Here is a 20,641-nt window from a genome sequence, read left to right as displayed (position 1 = left end):
AGGACAAAGCGAAGCTTTCTTGTTTGTTGAGATGCAACCCAGCAACCAGGTACCAACCAAGCTGACGACGTTTCATTGTTTTCATGACTTAGTTGTTTCTAGTTTCTGAGCTCCTCACCTAGGAGAGCTTTTGTTTCCATGGATGCAATGGCATGGCAAGAATAGTAGGAAGGGAAACTCAGGTGAGACTATGATTCAATCGTCCACTATGCAGGATGCTCTTGGCATTCTGAATGGAAATTTCCAATGCCAAACTTCAAAGATTCTTTAGTCCATAACTTGGCATTACAGGGCCACATTTTCACATATTGTTCCTCTATGATCCATCTCAGAGCTCTGCTGGTAACATGGGTCCTAGTGAGCTGGCATTACTTGTTGGCATAACTTCGCTTCTTGCATGTCAATTATTGTGGGAGATGTTGTGGTTTGGATGTGAAATACACACTTTACAAGGCTTATGTCTTTCAATGCTTGGTCCCCAACTGTTTGAGGAAGGTGGTGAACTCTTTGGGATGGGAGGCTTGGTTGGTAGACGTAGGCACAAAGGGTAGGTGTTGAGGGTTGCGGGGGCTGCAACCTAGGGCTCCGACTCCCAACCCACCAGCATGGGAACATGCTACAGCAGAACCTCCCACCACTATGGACCTAGCCACCCAGCTATCATGCCTTCCCCGCCGTGGACTGTACCCTCCAGAACCGTAGGCCAAATGAACACTCTCCTTCTGAGAGAAATAATTGATGTAAGTGGTTTGGTTAAGTTTTTACTAAAATGACCATGTTGCTCTCCTTAGAAAAGTAAACAAATTTTTCGATATTTAAACACCTATATCTGCTTTTGACTTGAAGTTTGGGTAGTTTCTAGGACAGTGAGGTGACCACTGTGATACTGACCCAGAGGACTAAGAAGAAATGCTTGGGTCCTCTGTGAAAATCCTGGTTGCCCCAGCCATGTTCAGGGAAGTGAGTGGTGAGGGAAGCCTTCTGTGCTGGATAACACCAACCTTTTTCAAGTCTGAGGGCTGGTGTTGGGGAATTATTTTCACGTGTGTGAATTTTGTTTACGCTGCATTTGTTTAACTCTGTGAAGCTGTGTTATAGTGGTCTAATAAACACCTGGTGGTCTAATAAAGAGCTGGAAGGCCAATAGAGAGGCAGGAGCAAGGATAGGCAGTGCTGGCAGGCAGAGAGGATAAATAGGAGGAGAAATGAGACTGAGGAACAAGAGAACAAGGAGAGGAGGACACCAGGAGCCAGTCACCCAACCGCCCAACCACCCAGCCACCCAGCTGCCCAACCGCCCAGCCACCCAGCCAGCCACGGAGTAAGAAGGAAGGTAAGATATATAGAAGGTAAAAGATGAAAGTCCAGAGGCAAAAGTAAACAGGATAATATAAGTTAAGAAAAGCTAGCAAGAAACAAGCCCAGTTAAGCTGGACATTCACAACAAAGAATAAGCCTCCGTGTGTGATTGATTTGGGAGCTGGGTGGCAGACCCTTTATTTAAAAAAAAAGCCAAAAGAGAAAGACATCACACAACAGGTTGGTATGCTGTATCTGCTTCCCTTGTTGCAGCCTCTGAGCAGACAAGGAGACAAGGTCATGGTCCTCATCCCTGTCATGAGACACAGCAGGGTTTCCTTAACAGTGAGCACTGCCAACAGAAGGGTGAAGATGCTGGCCCATAGGAAATGGTGTAATGACTGGCCCTGGGTCAGAGCAATGCTGTCTGGCAGCAATACCACTATAGCAGAAAAGTGAAAATAGCAAAGCACGTGACCTTAACCTCACTGCCCCTGCCACGGCCAGACCACTCCTGATGCAGAAGAGGGGAAGAGTTCACCTTTAATTCCACCAGAACCTACACTCATGAGAACAGAAGCAACAACAGCCAACTAAAGGAGATGGCAACCTGGACACCTGAGGACCAGGCAAACAGTCATGCTGCGCATAACCTGGGTACTGTCTGCCTCATACCTGCTCCTGCACTGCAGGTGCCACCCCAGTCTAGCAGGGAGAAGCTCCACATCACACATTGTGGCACCGCTGACTGGGACCTACCCCCTTCTCACTAGGCCGTGGCGGCCTCTCTACCAGCTCAGGATAAAGAACTGCTCTGTTCCTTGGAATGCACAGCTCAGGACATCAGTCAACCATTGGCTGTGTCTGTTACCAAAGAGATGACTACTTCTCTGGGGGAGACTGGAGAAAGATGAAGGACCACCCAGAAAAAGTATGTGGATGCGAGGGGCATGGCACTGGCAAGCTGAAAATGAAAATGGCGAGGGACAGTACTTGAAGCTATATATGTGGGGTTTCTTTTTTTGCATTTTAGAGGATTTATTTAGTTACCTGTCTTTTACAGGTTTAGCTTGTTCAGTATATAAGTTCAGTATATAAGTATATAAGTTTGTGTTATACTTCTTTTAGAATTTGTTTTTATTCAGCTATATATATTTTTCTCCACATCCCTCCCTTTCTACCCTCTCCCAAGGTCCCCATGCTCCCAATTTACTCAGAAGATCTTGTTTTTTCTACGTCACACAAAGTTTAGATCCATGTAAGTCTCTCTTAGGGTCCTCCTTGTTGTCTAGGTTCTCTGGGATTGTGAATTGTAGGCTGGTTTTCTTTGATTTATGTCTAAAAGCTACTTATGAGTGAGTACATATGATATTTGTCTTTCTGGGTCTGGGTTACCTTACTCGGTATGATGTTTTCTAGCTCTATCCATTTGCCTACAAATTTCAAGTTGTCATTTTTTTCTACTGTGTAGTACTCCATTGTGTAAATGAACCACATTTTCCTTATCCATTCTTTGGTCAAGAGGCATTTAGGTTATTTCCATGTTCTGGATATGACAAATAATGCTGCTATATAACATATGTGAACACATGTCCTTGTGTACAATTGAGCATTCTTTGGGCATATACCAAAAATTGGTATTGCTGGGTCTTGAGGTAGGTTGTTTCCTAATTCTCTGGAAACATAGATTGATGTATGTCATATACCATGTCAACTCAGATCTTGAGGAAACTATGTAGATGCTCCACTCTCTACCTCCATGCTAGGAAACTGGGCTACGTTGGCTGTTGTGTGGGAACAAACAATCTGAGAGCCAAGGTAGTGAAGGCAGGAAGAAAGTCGTGGCAGTTTGTCTAAGGTTTGAGAAACTATTCTGTTCACAGCAAGTTCAAAATTCCCACCCATCAATATCTGTGGTTAACGGGGACTAGAGATGTGGTTCAATGGGTAGATTACTTATCTGGCATGTAGGAAGCTCTGGGCTCCATCCCCAGTACTATATAGGCCTGGTACATGCTTATAATCTCAACACTCCCAAGGTGAAGGCAAAAGGATCAGAAGTTCAGGGTCATTCTCAGCTACGGGGTGGGCTCAAGGCCACATTTGGATGCGTAGAAGCCTGTTTCAAAAAATATTAGCAATTAGAAATTGTGGTTACTTAAGAATAAAATCCAGTTTTTTTCCTTTCTACAAAAGGCACCAAGCTGTGAGCGTGTAAGCATGTTACAGCTGACTGGGTCTGTCGCCCACACGCTGAGCTCTGACAGGAACTCTGAGACTACGGCACTAGAAAACAGTGTGACCCAGGAGTTCTGAAATGGGGGGATTTCACCTCTGGATCACCATTGAGACCGCCAAAGCCAATTACAAATTGTGCCATCCAGTGTGGTTGTAGTAGTCAACTTGCCCACAACAAGGCCTCTTGACCTTTCATGTGTCCACTTCCCATCTAGGCACACAGACTCTTTACCAAACAAATGACTGTTCAGGAACAGAACGAGTTGAGTTGTGAGCTTGTAAGCCATTTACAAAACAGTGGCCAGGTGAGTATGGTAACTGGTCTCCAGCTGCTGGGAAGGGCAAACTCAGAGGCTGCGGAAAATGCAGGGGTCAATTCAGAGTATAAACAGAAACAGCACTCGGGCTCTGGGTTGACTTATGGCTGATGGAAGAATAACTCACAAGTCAAGACCGTCCTGTGGGCTTCCCCAAAGCATAATGTCTGTATTTACTAACAAAGAGATTTAACCCAGCATGCTTCCCATGATCCTGTTGTGAGCCTCAGGGTGATAAGGGAGGCATTACTCATAAATATGAGAAACTAATGCTTTAAGTCCTTGCTTTGAGGATCGGGTAGTCTCCTGTCCCCTAACTAATTAAGTGCAGTCAAGGAGGCTCATTCACGTAAATATGTGTTTTGTCCGTAATGCAAAACTCTATCTGCCTCTTGAAACCTCATCCCCACTCACATGTGCAAAATTTATGTGGGATCAAGTAAAACCAGCCTTGCCAAGGATAATTAAAATGCTGGTGGAAACAGGATAGACGTTGACTGGTCTTTGCTGAAGTCTTAATTAAAGCAGAAGAATTTCCCCAGTGTAATGTTTGCAAGATTTTAAAGATAATCATTTCTCCCATGTTATATGAAGCTGTTTTATGAGGGCAATAAAATTATTTTAATATACAATTGTAAAAATACAATTGTAAAAATCCTTTAGAGCCATAACTAGCATTGTCAGGTTTTATATCAAATAATCATAGGCCTCAGTGTCAGGAGGCATGATCTTAGGGAGCGGGAGGTAAAACCATCCTACAAAGTTGTCCTGAAATATAGCAGTGTCGTACAGCAGCCCCAGTCCCAGGAAGGGCGTGCCTAGGACCCTCAGTTCAATGAGGGCATCCTGACTTTGAACTGTTGTGTGGGGAGGAGCTAAGTGGGTGGCAAACAGGAAGGAGAGCATGATGACAAGAGGAGGGGGTCCCGGCACTTCTCAGGGGTGTCACCAGCTGCCCCCCTTTTCATCCTGGCAAAATTCCGGTGAAATAAAATAAGTAGTGTACACACACAGTGACCCAGGTATCACACTGAGCTCCAGAGAGTCCCATAGGACAGCCTCTGTTCCAATAGGAAACCTTATACGTGCTTCAACAAACCTGATATTTTTTACTGTTGACAATTTTTCTTATGGCTTACACACTGCTCTGTGCCATGGAACAGTGAGTGACCATCAGCTGTTTATGCAATAGTACATTTAGGAATTACCCAAAGTCCCTACAATGCTGTGTTGAATGAGGTCACCACCCACCTCTAGGAGGGATCTTTGCTTTTTTTTTTTGCATTTACATACTATGAGTGAGATAATCTATAACGGAGAACAAAGCTTAAATTTGTCTGGAAAGAAGATACAAATATACCAGGCTTAAAATGCAATATTACAGGCTGCTTAGCAGCTAAAAAGGGTTTATGCTAAAGGATGGCGGATGTAATTTCCTTGAAAAAAAATTATAAGCAAAAGGATTGAACCTAATCTAATATCACCGCTAAAGCCTGCTGCGGTCGTGTGCAGCATTTGGCTACTACCCAGGGCCAAAGGGATGGCTCTGAATTAGCGCAGCCTCCAAAGCAGCTTTCCGATTTTTATCAGATTATCAGCACTGCTGGCTGGCACTGACGAGTGCAGTAACATGCGGCAAGCACTCTCAGGCATCATATTTCCGGCATGTAAAATATCCTCAAAGCACATTTTAATTGTTTTAACAAGATAAAGTATGCTGCGCTTGCATGAATAATATTATCTGTATTACATTAAACCTCTTCATTTATTATCACTAATGCTACTTAAAAGAGATGTTGATAGAGCAATTTCGTCCTCATATCATGACCTTGGTCAGGAGTACATGACGGTTCATATTCATTACGCTGAGCTAAGAGCGGGTTTCTGCTGTAATATCGCTTAATTTATATTCTGAAAAGGCTCCGGGGACAAGTTGCTCTTGTGCATTAGGCTTCTATCTAAATCACGCTATCCGAGAACAAGTGGGAATGGCAGATCTCTATTAAACAATCCCTATGCGTGTGGTGAGCTATTCCAGACACACAGACCAAAGTGCTGAATCCCAGAACCTCATTCAACATGAAATTTTCTGGTACAAATTTTGTGTGTTTGCATGCTACATATGGGGATTACATGAGAGTCTAAATATTGGTTAAAGGGTAGAACTCTGTTACCCTTGACATTCCCTTCCAATCAAGCATGAAGATCAGCCAATTACTACCTTTAAAAAGTGCCACTATAAAAAAAAAGTGCCACTATATGGTCCCTCCTTCAGAACCAGTGGGATGCATGTGTAAACATGGGTGTGTTTGTGTGTGCCTACTAATTAGGAATAGGACATGCTTGGGAAAGGAAAAGCTGTCGCTTGCCTTTTTTCCAAAAATTAGACCAAATAAACATGTAATTTAATATTGTCACATTTATAGCACAATTAATAATTCTGAAATGTCAACATATTTCTCAGTTATTAATGAGACTTTCAATTGTGTTGGTTTAATATGGTATTCCTGGAGCATTTTAAAAAGATTTTGGAAGTGCCTGGAGACATAATATACTGGATTATTTTAATTTATAACTTCACTAAGCAGAGCATTATTGAAACATAGAAGTCTAGACCCAAGTGTCAGACCTAAAGGAGACCAACTAAGTTTCTGTAGTTTGCATGGCATTGATCCAAAAGGTTGAATTTCAAGGTCACTTACACAACAAGTGGCATATCATTGAGGAAATCTATAGTAAAGCTACAATAGAGACCTTGCAGTGAAAAGTTCGTAAAGATGCGCAGAGAAGGACTGGGGGAAAGGTAAGAAAGGAGACCTAGGCATTCTGGAGACGTGACAGCCCTTAGATGCTTAAGAAAGTGTGAGGTGTGGATGGTGATAGCTCTGGAGATGACGCAGAAGCTGGTGCCTAAGAAGGAGGTGAGAATGCAATGGGAGGCGGCGATAATGCTGAGGATAAAGCTGGTGGTAGCCCTGAAATGGTGCTAGTATCAGAATGGCTATGGTATGGGGTCAGTGTTGGCATGGTGACAATATTGAGATGAGAATGGTGATACATGGTGACGGCATTGAGATGAGGAAGGTATTATTTGATAGAATTGGGATGTGGATGGTGTTAGGATGGAAATAATGGCAGTGTTGAGACAGTGATGCCTAGCTTTTGTGAAAATTTTGTTCCTTTAAAATATTTATTTTAAAATTACATGCCCACATGTGAACATGCGTGTGTGTGTGTATGTGTGTGTGTGTGTGTGTGTGTGTAGGAAATGGGGATGAGGTGGTGATGATCTTGGGAATGGTAATGATGGTGATATTGGGGATGTGGATGGTGATGATCTTGGGAACGATAATGATGGTGACATTGGGGATGGTGTTGGGATGAGCACCACATAGGGGTGAGAACGGCCTTAGGATACAGATGATGCTGGGATAATGTAGGGGTTACGGTTATAATGGGGTGGAGTTAATCTTGGGATGATAATGGTGTCATACTGATGCTGTTGGGATAGAGATCTCAAAGAGATAGAGATGCTGTGAGATTTAAGTGGCATTGAGAAGGCAACAAATTGGATAGAGGTGCTGCTCAGATGGTGACATTATTGATGATTGGAGTGGTTTTGGAGAAGCTATACAAGATAAAAGATGGGGAAAAGGGATCTTTCCCACTCTATAATTAATAAATAAGGTGAAAACTCCTGGGTTTCCACAATTTTTGTTAGTCAGATTGACCTTTCCCTATGTTTACAGCACCCTGTTCCTTTAGGTGGGAGGCCTGATGCAGGGGTAGGGTCTTTCCTTACTATTAATCTTCGTCCTCCACACACTTGGTGAATTACAGGGTAAAATTGGAAAGTACACATTTTCTAGGTTTCTGAATATTCCAGTTTTTTTCAAAAGGTGAAACAACATACTAGACAACAATAAGTAAGAATGTTATATTCTAAGTGGGAAACCAAAAGGTCAACTCTCAAACACATATTTAAAACTCTGACATCCAATAACCTTCCATTTTATAGTCAGTGTCCAATCAGGTCTCTCTACCTTTTCTCTGAGTGCAGTGTGTTCCTAAGGGATGAACAGAAGGGGACCTATGCATCCTTGAACACTGTAGCCATGACCTCTGGATACCCTGTCTTTTCCCTGTCCTGGTCACTTCAGGGATGGGGGAAGTGACTCTTACTCTTCTGTCTTTGGAGCAGAAAGTCCTAGGCTCCAGGCATCAACACCTACACGTGCTAAGGGAAAGTCTGCATTATTAACTATTCAGAGTCAATTTTCTTTGATCATCACAGTCACAGAGTTGACTCTTCTACCTAAAAGCTGCTGCAAGAGTCATTGCTAAGTAAGACACAGTGTATGTACACTGCTAAACCACAGTACCCAGCATCATGATTCACAAAGAAATTGCTGACTCTTCTTTTCCATAAAAACACAGAGTGGAAGCTGACCCTCTGTTCAGTTGTTGACTATAATGAGATAAGGGGACCTCAGGTCTAACTGGCGTTTCAGCTAGCCCTGACTTTGAACATATGCATTGGTTATTTTTCTGCTGCTGTGATAAGACACTATGTCCATGGCAACTTAGAGAAGGAAGAGTCTGTTTGAGGTTAGGGTTTCAGGGGTCTGAGTTCATGATGACAGATCAAAGACAAGGCAGCTGGGGACACAGCTGAGGGGGCAGCTTACATCTTGAATTGCAAGCAGAAAGCAGAGCAAATGGGAATGGAGCAGAAACAAATCTCTGAACTTTCAAAGCTCACTCCCAGATGACTTCCTCTAACAAGGCCACACCTCCTAAGCCTCTGCTAATAGTGCCACCTACTGAAGACTAAGTATTAAATAGCCTGAGACTGTGGGGAACATCTCATTCAAACTACCACAACGTAATTATTCATTTTTGCTTCAGTTTATTGACAATAAAAATTGTCCATTGATTTTACAAGTGATCAAAAACAAGTAACATAAACAGAGATGGTGGTCACTGGCATCAGTGAGGATGAGGGACACTTCAGGATTCCATAGGTAGACAACAATAAGTAGCACTTTCAACTCACCGTTTGAGGGTTCAAAATGACAATTCAGGGAAAAAAGAGTCAGTGTTCAAAAGGAGGAAGCGCTCCTCCTGAGTCAGCAGTAGACAGTGAGACCCTGGCATTGCCTTGGAAATGCCAGCTGCCTTTTGAGCTGCTTGTGAGCAAATAGACACCCAGATGACAGGGCACACCGCACCCTTGTGAGGAGGGAGCATTTTAGACGTGCGGAGCGTGCACTTGTGCTTGAAAAGCATTCTGTACGTTCGGTTTTAGCGTTTTCAGACCCATCGAGGAGCCCCTTTGGGGGCCATTTGGAAAGGCATGGAAGCAGAGGCTGTGAGCCTAAGAGCAAGCAGAGAGAGGAACAAATGGCTCATATGGGGATGAGGGGGCGGGACATGAGGTTAACTCTTTCCAGGCCCTCAAGCAGGTTCTTCCTTCAGTGATAAAAGGAAACCGCAGTGGACCTCGAACTTCTAGAACCTACCTTTAGACATATCAGATGTTCTAGGGACTACCTGGACTATGCATCTCAGGAAGGTCACCTGTGCATGCTGAATTCTGAGCTTTGAATCTCATGCGATGATTTTATTTTGCAGTAATGATTTTCAATCTTGTTTGTAAAGTATTTATACATCTTTTCAAAACTATGGTTTTCCTCTTTCAGACTTTCATATACACACAATTATCATGACATTAAAACAGTCCATAAAGTACTATTGCTCTGGTTCTCTTTAACCTCTTATTCCTACGATTTTTCCTGCCACTTCTTGGATGATCCCTGAGTGTTGAGAACATGGGGTGTGATAAAGTGGCTGAGAACTCTACGGAATATTATCCCCTGCACTTTGACCTGGTTTGGAGTTCCCATGCTAACTGTGATCAATTGCATAAAGTAATTTCTTTGATGAGGTCCAAAAACTGCATTCATCTAGGGGTAGAGAGACATTAGAATTCAAGGCAGTTTGATACTATGTCCTTTAAGGAAGATCGTAGTAGCAGATTCAGTTCTGGGGCCTATGAGCTCCCCAATCACAGGTTCTCATCAAGATTTATAGTACCAAGCATGTGCTTCATCTGTGGTGCAGGCCTTAAATCCGACCAGAAAGCAGTTGGTTACCTCCAAAACATTAGTTCCACTATTTCACCCACAGGTATCTCCTGCCACGTCTTCCGCATGAACTTTTGCTGTAGCTCACAATGTTCAGAGCTTGACAAGCTCTTGGCGAATTTTCTCCCCCAGCAACCTGCACAGCCTACTATGAATGCTGCCCAGAAGGGAGGAAGCTACCTGATCCTTGTGAAGTTGATTTCTTCATCTTCTGTAACCAAAGTCTGTGGTATCTTCAACAGAAGGTGCTTACTGCCAAGTTCTGGTGTGCAGCCAAGGTCAGTGGCAAAATTGTATATTGTTATGGGGGTCTTGGAGATATCCCTGCTCAACAACTTGAGGGAAGGTATCCCACACCTGCCTCGAGTCTTTTTATTTGTCAAACCTACTACTTTAAGGAGGGAGATTGAGCCTGCATAGTGTGACTCCAATTAAAATCTTGTGCATGTGTGTGTGTGCACATGCATATGTGTGTGTGTAAAACTTTCAAAGTAGCAGTCTTCTATATGACTTTTCAAAGTAGCAGTCTTCTATATGACTTTTCAAAGTAGCAGTCTTCTTCTATATGACTTTTCAAAGTAGCAGTCTTCAATATGACTTTTCAAAGTAGCAGTCTTCTATATGACTTTTCAAAGTAGCAGTCTTCTATATGACTTTTCAAAGTAGCAGTCTTCTATATGACTTTTCAAAGTAGCAGTCTTCTATATGACTTTTCAAAGTAGCAGTCTTCTATATGACTTTTCAAAGTAGCAGTCTTCTATATGACTTTTCAAAGTAGCAGTCTTCTATATGACTTTTCAAAGTAGCAGTCTTCTGTATGACTTTTCAAAGTAGCAGTCTTCTGTATGACTTTTCAAAGTAGCAGTCTTCTATATGACTTTTCAAAGTAGCAGTCTTCTATATGACTTTTCAAAGTAGCAGTCTTCTGTATGACTTTTCAAAATCTTCGTGTTAGTTCTCCTTCTCTCGTTCCTCCTAATTGTCTTCCTAGTCCTCTTCCACACAGACCTCCCTTCCTGGTACTCCTCTTTCTCTCCAAACATTGACAATGTTTTTCTATCCCTTCTTCTTTAAGATTCGTATTTCAATGGTGGATTGCTCTCTAAACATATGCTAAAGCAAATACATTGTTTTTCATGTAACTCCATGCTTGTTCGACCTCACCTCTTTTTTTTTTTTTTTTGGCTTTTTGTTTGTTTGGTTGTCAAGGCAGGGTTTTCTGTGGAGCCCTGGCTGTCCTGAAACTCACTTATAGACCAGGGTGGCCTTAAACTCAGAGATCTATTTCTTCTGCCTCCCAAGATCTGGGATTAAAGGTAGGTACCCCCACACCCAGCAATGTCACAATTTTAGTATGTCTCTACCAGCCATTAGGGAGAAAAGGGGCGTGACTCCCAGTGGGCGAGTCTGCTGCTCTGCTCTGCACTGAGCCAGTGCCTTGCAGGTGTCTGCCACATGATTTCACCTCTGAGTGCGCACTGAGTGGGTGTCCCCACTCCACAAAAGTACATATTACAGGCCACAGGGACTGTATCCACAGCTACAGTGGGAATAGACAGTTTGGAGAAGGCTCTATCCATATACACTCAGTCTGTCTTAGAACCAAAAACTTGCACAGCCCGAGTGCTCACTGGGAGTTGAGCTCTGGGACTTTGGAGACCCCTAAATCGCTTACATTTATATGCTTCATCCCCCAGCCTCTAGCCACTGCCTTCAGATAGGGGGTTCTTTAATAGCAGCTACTAGACAGTGCAGTAGAAGGATCTGAAAACTTGGAGGAAGGGAACTAACCTGACAAATATTTGCATACTGACTTGATAAAAACCAAAGGAGCAAAGGAGACAAGATCCACATCCTCAGACCTCTCACTTCAGAATGCAGGGCAAGCATGCAAAATATAAGTCATATCATTGTGTAATGGCACAAAAGAGACTCAATTCTCAGACCAACCTATGTGTACATCAACATAGCAATAGATTAAGGAAGTGTGTTGTGCAATGTAATGTCTCACTGTGCATGTACAAGCTCAGGTACACACACACACACACACACACACACACACACACACTCACTCACTCATGCTTTAAAGTATGTTTCCATCAGAGGAAAATAATATTGGTCAACATTGTAACAGCAATATTATATTGCTAGGAAGTAAATCTATGGAATGCAAGAAGGAACAAACAGCCCTCAATTGTACAAGCACATTTTATGTTGTATTTATTTTAGTGTGTGTGTGGGTGTGTGTGGGTGTGTGTTTAGTGTCTGGAGAGGCCAAAACATGGAGTTATAAACATTTTTGAGCCACCTGCCTGACATGGGTGCTGAGAAGCAAAATCTGGTCTGTCTGGAAGATCGGCAACTTCTCTTACCGACAGAACCATCTCTCCAGTTCGTTAAATGTGTGCACAGTGAAGCCTTGGTCTAGATTTTGCTCAGCAGCAATTTCACCAGCACCAGGTGTGATGATAGCATGGAAGACTGCACTTCTGTTTTTACAGAGGGCGAGACAGCAGTTCCGGGAAATCACGTCCTTGTTTCTAGAATTGCGTGTGTTCATGGAAGAGCAGCCTGAACTTTTTTCTCAGGGAGCCTCCATGTTCCCCGTCACTTTGTCACATGACATTCTGCTCTCTTGAGGAGCAGCTCATCCTCCCACCGGTGCTAGACTGAACATCAAGTGTCTCCAGAGGGGCTTTTGTTTCAGCCCTTGACTCCCAGCTGGTGAATCTGTATCTGAAGCATGGAAGATTAAAATGGAGGTGGAGACTTGGGGGGGTGGGTAGGTCACTAGAGATATGGTTTGATGTTTCCTAGTGTGACCCCACTTTCTATCTGCTCTCTATTTCCTGACTGTTGATGCAATGTGACCAGCCACCTCCCATTCCTGCCGCCATGCCTCGTCATGGTGGATCACAGCCCCTTGAACTGTGAACTACAGCCACATCCTTCCTTCTTAGTTTTTCCTGCTAGTTATTTGGTCCAACAATGGGAAAAAATAACACAACAGCCATTATGAGTTATGGTGACAGCATGCTGCCCTTACAATAAGCGTGTGTTCTGTATATATATCAAGCAGCCGTTTTCCAGCTGTCTTTCTCTCGGCCACTGACAGCTAAAGCATTCCCTTAAAGCATTTCTGTACTGTCTCTCTTAACACTCTGTTGTCAGTCTGAAAGACGGCAGTGGCCTTGTTAAGACTACCCTAACTTGCTTCAATATTTATTATGCACCTATAATATTTGAGCATAAATAGACATTTACTTTCTCTATAGTTTATACAACACCGTTCTTTAAATTGTCTGCAGACTGCCTCCAAATATTCATCTTCTCATCTCTACCCCAGAGGAGAGTCTTGAAATTTTTATATATCAATATACAACTTAGTATGTCCTTCAGTGAACTTTTGTGTGGGTGTGTCTTGCTCAGACATGCTCATTCAACACTCTACACTGTCTGAATCTACATGTTATAGATACAAAGTCCATAAAGTCAGAGTTCCTAGTCCTAAGTAGCAAACGATGACAAAGAATGAAAAGAAACTCCACAGTTACTAGACAGACTGGCAAAAGATACATGGAGATATATAAGAGGACCCAGGTGGAGAACAAAGGCTCTTCTTTGGAGACTTGAAAAAAAAGCAGAATTTACTTGGCAAGTCCTAGAGAGGACTAAGTATCACTGTGAAACCATGGGAAGGAAGGGCCAGACCCGGGGGACAGTGAGGACCTATGATACACATGAACAGGTGGGATGTTTGTGAATGTTGAGGGATGAGAGAGACAAGGATTAGAGACAGACTTAGTGTCCAAGAACCTGGCTTGGCTGTAGAAGGGAAGCCTAACAGAGCAGGCTGGGATGTGCACATTTGCAAAGCACTGTGCTCTGATTTATTCATATATTTTTCTCATTTTCTTAAAGATGCTCTCCCTCCACCCAGTTGGGTATGATACAAAAGCCTGACTCCATCTTTCACATCCATACCAATGGAAATTCAAGAGAGACCCAGATCTCATTGCCTGAGGTATGATTCTTGAACTCTCCAGGTACTCGAAGACAGATAAGATCTGAAGGATACTTCCCTCCACAAACCATCATGCCACCGGGGACTTCACAGGAGCTGAAGGATACTTCTCTCCATGAATACATCATACTACTTATGACGTCATAGGAGCTGAAGGATACTTCTCTCCATGAATACATCATACTACTTATGACGTCATGGGAGCTGAAGGATACTTCTCTCCATGACTACATCATACTACCTATGATGCCATGGGAGCTGAAGGATACTTCTCTTCATGAATACATCATACGACCTATGATGTCATAGGGGCTGAAGGATACTTCTCTCCATGAATACATCATATTACCTATGATGTCATAGGGGCTGAAGGATACTTCTCTCCATGACCACATCATACTACCTATGATGTCATAGGAGCTGAAGGATACATCTCTCCATGACTACACAATACTACTTATAACGTCATAGGAGGTGAAGTATACTTCCCTTCATGACCCCATCATTCCACCTGTGATGTCTGTCCCTAAATAAAGTCTTCTTCAGAACCTAAGGCTTGTGCTTTCCCTTAAGGCCATATCATGGCTGTGTATAGCCCTCATTCTATTATTCCCTCATAAATCTTCTCTGAAGGTCAATTCATCTCAGTTTCCTTCCTACAAATATGTATCCTCTTCTCTACATTATAACACAGGTGAGCTGAGGACAGGATAGCCATGCATCTGCCCACAGGAGTGGCTTCCCACTGTTCATCCTATCCATTTGTCTGTTTTGGGACAGCCATGGTGCGATGGTTTTCTGTGCACATAAATAGTTTTAACCCAAGATTTCTGCACTAACCATACTTTGATCCACTACTCTCCTCTTGAGAACATGCAATGATGCCCTTGATAATGAGCGTCTGACTTTCATAACATTAGAAATCCTCAAATTAGACTCTGATTTCTTCTTATTTTTTGATTGTAAAGTGCTGGTCAAAGGCCAGGCAGTGGTGGCTCACGCCTTTCATCCCAGCACTCAGGAGACCGAGGCAGGCAGTTCTCTGTGGTTTTGAGCTCAGCCTGATCTACAGAAAGAGTTACAGGATAACAGACTCCAAAGCTACAGAGAGAAACCCTATCTTGAAAGACCAAAAAAAGAAGAAGAAAAGAGAGAGGAGGAAGGAAGGAAAGAAGGAAGGAAGGAAGGAAGGAAGGAAGGAAGGAAGGAAGGAAGGAAGGGAGGGAGGGAGGGAGGGAGGGAGGGAGAAAAGGAGGCAGATATCAAATGACATAGCCATGCAGCTTCAGATCACCTGGAGCTATTAGGTAGCATTAAATCTAACTAAGCACTGTCTCTGGAGATCTGTGAAAGCAGTTCCCCAGTTCTTGATAAATGGAAGTTTAATAATATTTGGTCTAAAACCTTTTCAAAGGATTCTCTAAACTCTAAACACACTTTGTCTGTAGCTTTTCTGCTGTACAGTAATTTTTACCCCCTCAGATACTCTGCTGAATGTCTTAAGGAACAGTCTTCTGAGACAGAGAGCTCAGAGGACACAAATATGAACAGTTTTAGTGAAATGAAGAAAGAAAACAATTACATAATGATGACAGAATAAAAATGAGGTGGTACCTCAGAAAGAATAATATTATAAAAGCTGGAAGAGAGCATTTTATAGATTCCTTCCTTGCATTGTCATGACCCCCTGGATGGGGCTATCATGTGCTCTTCAGAGGAGCCTTGAGGGCTGAGAGCAGCTCAGGATAGTCCCTCACAGTAGAGATCTGGATTCTGTGCAATCTAATTCTACGATTGGCATCTTTTACCACAGAGATTCCCTGAGGAGACATGAACAAATGTCTGCTTGTCCATAGAGGACACTGACAGCAGACGGAAGTCTGGGTTAGTGAACCAATGAGTCCACTGGGGTTGTTTTCGGGGATGGGCGAAGGTTCACTTACAGGCACCTGGGTGACACAATGCAGGCATGTCAAAAAGCCCACTCTGACCTGGGTGACAGCTCAGGAAAATTGTATCCCTGGAGCCACCTGCTGAACTTGCAACAGCTTGACAGGCCAAGAACTTAATGGACAGGAGACTTCCCTCTCCTTGGCAGTTTCTACTGCTTATAAAGCCTTGTGGATCACAGGCTTCAGCATGCTAAGTCTTACCTTGCTTTATAAGCCTCCCTCCCACTCCAGGCTTATGTCTCAGTTTAGAAGAAAAGCTACCCCCAGGAGCACATTACAAGACTCTCCTACCCTCTAGCTCCTCCCTGTCATCTTTCCCCTCGATGTTTTTGTAGAATTAAAGACAGAGTTCTGCTGCCGTCTGGGAGCTTGGCCTTTGCCTCCTTGGCCCCTTTTCTGTGTTGCTTGTGAAGTGAGGGTATGCCTGCCCTTTCCTAAGCAGTGCAGTCACATGTTCATACAGTGGTCTGCAGGAAGGCCACCCAGCATTTCTTTCCCTCACCCAGATTCTCCCTTATTACATAGTCAACGGACTAGCAGATGTTGCTGGCGTCACAAGAGCACTTCATTTTCAAGAGGGAAAGACGGGCCTAGGAAAGGAGGCTAGGGACAAGACTGCTGGAGATCTTCGGAAGATGCCACACAAACCACCCTGCCACAGAGCATCTAGACTCCTCTTGGTCTTGGGCCTTTCTCTTTCAATTGGAATTTTATTAAAAGATAGGGTTCCCCAACTCATTTATATTTTACCCTTCTCAGTTTTTATAACCATACTCATCATGACCACGCACCTTCTGGGGCCATGATAAGATCTTCCCCTGCTCAGGACAGAAGAGTTAGGAAAATGGCGGAAGCTCCTCCATGTCCCCTACTCGTGTGGACAGTGACCTGAAGGAGGATGGGGATCCTAGAGAACCACTGGAGCACTTCCCACCAGACTCTCCTGTCTGGGGCTGACCTTGTAGCTTCACTAAATGCTGCCTGAGAAAGTTCCGTGGTTACAGAGATCACAGCAAGATTTGCTAATTTGAGCTTGCTGTGCTGCCTGGTGACTGATTTAAGTATTCAGGAAGGGGTAATTGAAAGAAATAGGAAAGTATCCAAACAGTTCCTGGATGGGCTAAAGACCATGCCTAGGAGTGCACCTGGGTCCAAAGACTCAAGGACCACATAGGAAGGGAAGCAGTACAGAAATCATGACTGAAGTGCCTACATACAAAACTTCAGGTGTGTGCTGTCACAATGATGCCCCGATGTATTCTAGATTATTTACTCCAAGTTTTCAATTAGCCACTTTGATTATTTAGGATACAAAGACACATAGGTGGATATTTATACCTATATATTTACATATACACTTGCATGAATGTGCATATCTAATATTTATCATATGTGTGTATATAGTTATAGTAAATGCAAGTATTCCTATATCTGTATATATATGCTTACAGAACCAGCTGCATATATACATATGTTATAATCATTGTTGCATATGCAAAGGTATCTGAGGAGGGCCTAGAGTACTGGTACCCAGTGTGTCCAACTCAGACGGATACGCATGATTTATTACATGTGGCTGAGGCTTCTGAAGACGTGATTTAGTAGTCACTGGTTATTTCAATTTACTCTTTTTGCGTTTTTAATTAGTAAATGAATCCCTCATGGTCAAATGATTAATTGCACAATAATTCACTGTGGTCCCTTCCTCTCCTATTTGTGCAGAGCTCCACACACAGAGAGTGTTTGGAATATGGGCTGACATTATAAATTACAGCCATGCATTCACACGGCCCTCGTTCACATTGTGTCAGCATTTCCATTAGAAACCCCCATTTCGAAGGTGCTTAAAAGTGAGCTGTGAAAATTCATTTTCACATGGCAGCTGGCATAGAGGGTGTCTGCCAGGAAGCAAGGCTTTGAAGTCAAGGTGGAGAATTTACTTGGCCATTGGTGGAAGTCCCAAGCAGAGAAAGTTAGCACCTTTCTCAAAAATGTCCATTAAACAAAATAATTTGAAGAAATTCTGTTCTGAGAGTCGGCGGCTCGAAGGTAAAGGCTGGAATTGGTGTGAATGCTGCTTATTTGGCAGTTTCAGTTTTGTTGGTTTTCTTGAGACTGAGAGTTTCAAACTCACTACAATCCTCCTGCCTTAGCAAGCCTCCCCCCAAGAATGCTGGAATTACAGATAGAACCACAGCGGCTGTATAACAGTGTGGATTTTAGATGAAGGCTACTCTGGCTTCCAATAGAATTTATATTTTGAAATTACTTTGAATTTAAAGAATGCTGGACAGTGGGGACTCCATATCCCTCTGCATACCCCCATTACTGGCATCTCCCTTCGCTGACATGTTGCTTTGGTGTCATAGGTATACCTAGATTAGATAAACCCCTACTTAGATAATATTAACCAAGTCAAGATTTCCATTCAAATTTTCTTCTATTTTACATAACATTGCCTTGCTATCTCAGCATCCTATTTTTCCTTGGAGATTAAAAACAACCATCTACTCACTCCCCAAAGAGTACCATGACAGAAAAAGAGATCTGACTTAAATCTAGCTTAGTGAGTCAATGAGTTTATTGGCGTTACTTATGGAAACATGACTCAAAGACAGTTTCATCACCAAAAAGGGCCCACACCTCAGTGTGGTTGATGACTCATGAAAGCTCCCTGGAGCAACCTGTGCAACTTACAGGCAACTCTACCAGAGAGCGAGTCTTCCTCCCATAGGTGTCTGGTTCTCACATATCCTTGAAAATGACTTTGTGATTTTTACAACTGTCTGAGCTTTCCAAGTCTCCTAAGTTTCTTTAGAATCCTTCTCCTAGGAGGAAATACTTCAATTAGAAGGAAATAAGCATACAGCACTCATTGGACATTTATGACATTTAGTAACATTTATGACATTTCAGGGCTTTGCCAGATATTCAATGTAAAGTTACTTCTCTCCTTTATAAGCAACATGGTCAGTGTCTTAGTCAGGGTTTCTGTTGCTGTGAAGAGACCCCATGACTACAGCAACTCTTGTAAAGCATTAATTGGATGCTTACAATTTCAGAGGTTTATCATTATCATCATGGCAGGACATGGTGGCGTGCAGGCAGACCTGGTGCTGGAGAAGGAGCTAGGAGTGGAGAAGGAGCTACATTCTGATTCTGCAGGCCACAGGAAGAGGTCTGAGATACTGGATGTGTCTTGAGCACATGAGACTTCAAAGCCCACCCCTACAATGACACACTTCCTCCAACAAAGTTGCACCTCCAAGTAGTGTCATCCCCTATGAGTTTGTGGGAACTGATTGCCTTCAAATGAGTACAGTCATGAAATAAGAAAGAAGATCTATCTTCCTGTCCTCTGCACAGAGATGTATTCTTATACCTTATATGAATTTCCTATGTATGAAACATGGCCTCCACTTCCTCACCTACTCATTAATTAGTCATGTAGCTGCTGTCACATTGATCTGGATGCTTCACATTCTGATTCGTCAGCAGTGCTATTTTATATAACCTTTATTCCCTTATCTTTGGCCGTTTCTTTCTTTCATGGTGTGCAGTTGTAACAGGGGTGTCCCTTCTCAGGACGCTACAGCTGACCATGTGTCTCAGTGACCAACAAGGCTCAGGGTTCCAATGTGATTCAATCTGTCGTTCTCGGTGTCCCACCTGTAATGGAGTGTCTAAAACCTACAATATTTCACATATCGAGTAACCCTAGTGCCACAGGTGTGGTGAGAGAGTAGCCCAAGGAGTCCCACATATGGTGGGTATAACCTCTGCTGTCCAGTGTGTAGTGTGTGTAACCTGACCTGGTTCCAAGTGTAGTACAAGAAGTGGAGAAGGAAAAAGGAGGAGCTACCACTTACTGAATGGTGGTTGTTTAATGTCACAATGATGGTGCCATCTTGCTTTCAAGAACCAGGATCTAATGGGCAACGAGAGCAGTGCCATTCTTGTTTCTGCAACCCTGTGGACTCTGGGAGTTTAGGTAATGAGCCCATGCCTGCCATAGGTAATAACTATCATAAGGATAGAGTGGGACACAATTCTTGCACATCTGTGTCCTTCCATGGTGGGTATGATATTTCATACAAGTGTGTGAGGAAGGCCACAGAAGGAGGACACAGGCAGTGAAAAACAGGCTCCTGGCAAGACATACTTTTTCCAAAGCAGAGGCCAGTTCAGGGATGACAGACACAGCTCTGAGGAAGCATCTGTGGTATGGAGAGGAGGTGACATCTCATGTCTGCATTCTCGGAATCTTCATCTGCTCTCCAGTGCCCTAAGGACACTTGAAATTCTACAGCACATGAATCCCTCAGAGACCATGCTCCAGAACCACCATTCCCGTCTCCCCCTGCCTTGGAAGTGAACCACTCCCTCTGCATCCCCCATCCCCTAATGACTCCTTGCTGGTTCTGTCCATCTTCCCACATGGGTACCGCCACCCTCCTTCTCCAGGAGGAACCTTATATATACACATATGCATATAGAGTCTTATGTAGGTATACATGCAAAGTTCTCTTTATGTTTAACTAAATTATTGGCATGATTACACATTTTCTTGTCATTTTTAAAACTTCCAAGATTACAGGAGCTCCCTTCTCTCTCAACCACATCCTTTCCATGACCCTAAGTGAGCATTGTCCCATCACTCCTGCC

The 20,641-nt window shown here is 43.2% G+C and overlaps 1 long non-coding RNA gene across 1 annotated transcript; it reads left to right on the top strand.

Annotated features, from left to right (window-relative positions):
- Positions 1–10,051: 10,051 nt before the first annotated feature.
- On the top strand, positions 10,052–14,564 carry LOC146891860 (uncharacterized). Its single transcript, XR_015005298.2, has 3 exons — positions 10,052–10,278; positions 11,214–11,316; positions 13,922–14,564. It is a non-coding gene; the product is annotated as an uncharacterized LOC146891860 (long non-coding RNA).
- Positions 14,565–20,641: the final 6,077 nt, after the last annotated feature.

Source organism: Myodes glareolus, chromosome 13, assembly GCF_982192425.1.
Source record: "Myodes glareolus chromosome 13, mMyoGla1.1, whole genome shotgun sequence".
Classification (NCBI taxonomy): Eukaryota; Metazoa; Chordata; class Mammalia; order Rodentia; family Cricetidae; genus Myodes; species Myodes glareolus.
This window is presented reverse-complemented; position numbering and strand designations above follow the sequence as displayed.